General features: G+C 41.3%; 1 long non-coding RNA gene across 1 annotated transcript; it reads left to right on the forward strand.

Annotated features, from left to right (window-relative positions):
- The first annotated feature begins 1848 nt into the window (after window positions 1-1848).
- Window positions 1849-2460, forward strand: LOC143184909 (uncharacterized). The gene is made up of 2 exons (XR_013002840.1): window positions 1849-1963; window positions 2205-2460. It is a non-coding gene; the product is annotated as an uncharacterized LOC143184909 (long non-coding RNA).
- The last annotated feature ends 2083 nt before the right edge of the window (window positions 2461-4543 follow it).

Raw genomic sequence — 4543 nt, forward strand, 5'->3', positions numbered from 1 at the left:
TTTTGAATTATGGAGGTGGAAATTTCTGCTAATAAATAGAACTTTGAGGGTATGTACAATATGTACATTACTGATGGTAAACTTGGAATTATTCTCTAAATTAAGGAAAATAAAAGATAGCTTATGTGATCTTTTGTGAATTTTCAAAAGTGTATTTTTCCTTTATTTTGACCCAGTTTCTGGACAATCTAAAATTGGACATTGAATGATACAGGTTATGAAGTTTGTAAATTAAAGGAGGCGCATTAATAGACTTATTTTCAGTATTCGTAATATTCTTTATTCAAGTTGTGGTTCGATGAACCAGCCACGTATAAATTTCCATCGAAACAGAGTCAAATAAGTTAGCAAGGAGTACCGAATGTCATTACACTAAATGTATATTTTTAGACATAACATTCTTATTGAAGTGGAGCTCATAACTCACGAGCGCAGAAAGCCGAAGCAACAATGAACTAAAGGTGACCCGGTTTTCATCGAGCGTCGACGAGCATTTAATTGTTTCCGTTCCGTGTCTCTGATCAGATTCCTCGATGCTCGACTTTGATCATCCCTCCTCGCGTCCTTGCTCACCGATACCCTCCTTACTGACGATCTAGAACTTTTTTCTTCAAGATCCCCTCGCGAGTTCCGGTCACCTGAGAATCTGGCTACTGGATTCGCGTAGAAAATTTTTTCGAGGACATTAAGTTTTCAAAAGATCATCGAGAAACGCTCCTAGACGAATTTTGTTTCCTTGTCGTGCCTAATTAGTTCACAGACAGGCCATAAATCGGGCCCCACTTATTAATTGGGTGTCTGACATTCAGCTTCCCCTCGATCAGAATTAAACAGTCTTGTTCGAGAGGCAATTATCGCGCTTCGAGGTGGGGGTCAGCAGAGATTCTTGAATAAGAAAAAAATAGTGGCCATTTAACGGCAGTTGAGAGAATAATCTCCATATCGAATTCCAGTCGAGACGAAACGACATATCGGTGTTAAATGTTAAAGGGCGCGACGATATTTTTGGCGCAGAATTGACACGACGCACTGTGGCTTGAAAAGGGATATTTCTTGGCTGAAATTAATAAACAGCTTGATGAAAGATAATTTGGACGGAAATTTACTTCTGATAGTGACATTCAGCTACTTACAGGAAACTTACGAGACAATGCATTCTTCGAAATTCCTCGTTGTCATTAAATTTTAATATTTCTCTCGTCTTGTGAAGTCACACTCCCCTATAAAAATAAAAATATTTTTAAGAGCTGCAAGAACTGATATCTAAAATTCCCAGCCTCTTCTTAGCAATATATCTGTTCTATCATCTGATAACAGTAATAAAGATTTTCGAGGGTCGCCGTTTCACTGAAACCACCACATTGTCGAAACGTTAGAGGAGGAAAATTGGATTTTGGCCAAGAAATGTCCCGTTTCAGGCCGCTGTGCGCCGGTGTTCTTCAAATTAGACGTGAACGTAGGTGGACGAGCAGTTACAAAGGAAATCGTGCGCAACGATTACGAGCCACGGAATTGATATTTTGCCAGTGAGATTAAATACTGCGACACCGTGTATAAATAGCCCTCCGATGTCCCGTCGTCTTCCTAAGGTCTCTCGAAGCCTCGAACTCGAAGAGAGAAGCGACGCGAACTGGAGCAAACTGTCGCGCTTCTTCGCTGCAGTTCCTTCGGGGCGATTTTAAATTGATAGTTATTGGGGATTACACTCGGATGAAAGGTTATCCAGTTTGTTCGGGTAATTTGTGTGTTAGAGTGGTGAGAGATTACTTGCAGGAAACGGAGCGACTAATTAGAAGCTTGGTGAATAATCGTGTCAACTTGCTCGGGATTCATTTGCGAAATCGCTTGATTAATTCTTCGGGTCTTGTTGCAAGAACGACAAGAGGTATTTTAGTAGAGATTTTACTCTCCTAGAGATCCACAAGTGATGACAGTTTGCACAGGGATTTTTGGCTTGGGCAAGGTCAGTTTTGAACTCAGACTTTGATGTTCATTTTGAAGAATTATGCAATCTGAAGTTGTAATCGTATACGACGATTTCAAAAATATAGTTTGTGTCCTAAGTAATCATTTTGCATGCAAGATTTTCACAGTAGATAAGTTTTATCGGGTTTTATATATGTATATAAGAAGTGAAAAAGCTATCATTAAAAAAATTCGAATAATTAACGTGCGTACACAATTCTGGAAATTTTTACTCCTAGATATTACACTGTTCCGAGCAGCAAAATATTCTTCCCAAAATTTGTGAAGTTCTCAAGGCTCTGCTTCTCAAGCTTCTCCATAGAATATGTAGAAAGGAAGGAAAAAGCGGGATTGTCAAGATCGAATCCAATTTGGTACTATATTGGTGCGTTGAAGATTAAAAGTACTATCGCATCGGTTCAAGTTGGAAGAACTTTGTGCTCGTTATACCACGAGAGAGTCGGGTCTAACAACAGCCTCGGCTTATCGCTCACGTGCCCCAGAGATGTGTGTTATGAATACTCGTCCGCGACGATGCGGATGAGCATTATTATTATTATTATGATCACGGGTGCAAGGCATCATGCAGCAGGTGAGGCGAGGAGGCGTGGCGCCGGATGTGTATATATCATAGAAACGTATGCATTTCCGGTGGACAGATCTAGATCGATCTGTGAGCAGGTTTTCGGTTTCCTCCCAGCGCGCCCGAAATTACACAGCGATTCTGCACTTGCATTTTTTAACGATTCGTTTCTCCTTGCTGGAGATTATCAAGGATAAAAAATTATTATTACGCTTCTTTTTACTTTATTTGTTCTCTCGTACCGCCTTCGGCCCGGTAAATAACAAGGAAGTTGCACTTTTAGTGTGAATTAATTTTAGGAGAATTCTTCGTTAATGGGGATATAGGGATGCTTTGTAAAGATATAGCTACGATTTTTATAAACATTCTTAATTTAGGTTCCTCAAAATTGTTTTCAAATATTTGTAAAAACACATTGCTATAACAAGTTAAATCTCTATGCATCTACAGTACTGCTCATAAGTATTCGTACGATTTCACATAATTGTTTTCGCAAACAATCAACATTTATTGGAAGATTAAATTGCACTATCGATGTACGAATGAAGAAAGTTCGACACTGGACCTAATCTCCAGACGAATTGACTGATAAATAATCATCGACAACGTGAAATAATTAATTGGACAACGGTACGTGCTACAGACACGTGTTAAACGACCTTTCCCCTGTAAGGAGAGTCAAGCTCGAGGATGCTCGTTTTCGCCAACGGACGATTTTATCAACCCCTGCGCGAGCCTGTAAGTTAATGACGAACTGCCCGACCTTCTTCCGACGATCCTTTATGTGTAACGTTTTATCATCGTCTGCCGATCGATCTGCCGTGTCACGCATAAATTATCCGCGCTATTAATTAATTTATAAACGTATCCATCGAGCACTGCACACGTACCGTAATGCAATCAATAGTCCCGCGATAATTAGTTAAGCGGAGCAGCAGAGAATGATTGCAGCGATACAATCGACTAAAAGCTTCGTCCCTACACTATTTCTTTATTATAAGCTCACCGCTGTGTAACAAACTCATAAAACACAAGACATACATATCATACTTCGGTGTCTGCTTGAAGGATTCGTTGTTGCGCTACTGAAGATAAGAGTGGCAGAAAAAGTAGCGAGTACATGACAGTGATTTTAATCATTTGCTCAAGCCAAAGCAAACTGTCTGAAATTGCCAGCCAGAAGGTGGTCTTCTCCAATCAATTTGCTACAAAGTGGAGGGACCGCGAAACCGCAAACGGCCAAACAGGCACCATCCCTCCCCTCGGGGCTGCCCTTCCCTGCCCCTGCTATCCCACCGCATTTTGCCATCGATCCGTCGCGAGATAACCACCCGTTTGCCCAGCCAGCGAGACGATCGACGTTAATCGAAGCCGGGTAACCGCACGTTTACAGCTAAGCGACATGCAACTAGTGTCCGCAGCCGGTGCTGACGTTGCGACCGCGACCCCGACACAAGCAAAAGGAGAGAGAAGAACTGGGGGGAAGAACGGCTGGAGGAAAGAAGAGCTTGCGCGGTTCTGGATGGAAGTCGGCCTGATTCGATCAGCGGCTATGCGAGACCTCTGCGTCTAAGGGAACTGCTCATTCGTTGATATGCTAATTGCGGTTCTTTGAATGCTTTGGTCGGACTGGAGATATTGGGGAAATGGGTTGATGCTGGTGAGATAGATTGGAGATCTCTGGGGGACTTCTTGGTTTTGTGGGGAGAGTTGGGGTGTGGGTTTAGTGGCACTTGAGTTGTTGGATTTGGAGTTTTCAATATCCAATTTGTGTATGTTTTAGTTATGCCTATGGCCAATCGATTTTTTGATCGTTCAGATGTTCAAGTATGCAAGTATTTAGATATTGAAATATTCAATTCTTGAAGTCTTCAACTCGTTCATTCTACCATTCTACCAAATGTTCTCCTATTCTATCAAGTATACTAGCATTCTACTATTTTGCTATTCTACAACTCTAAAATTCTACTAGATGCTTTACCTTTCTACCATTCC

The sequence above is a fragment of the Calliopsis andreniformis genome, chromosome 10, assembly GCF_051401765.1.
Source record: "Calliopsis andreniformis isolate RMS-2024a chromosome 10, iyCalAndr_principal, whole genome shotgun sequence".
Taxonomy (NCBI): Eukaryota; Metazoa; Arthropoda; class Insecta; order Hymenoptera; family Andrenidae; genus Calliopsis; species Calliopsis andreniformis.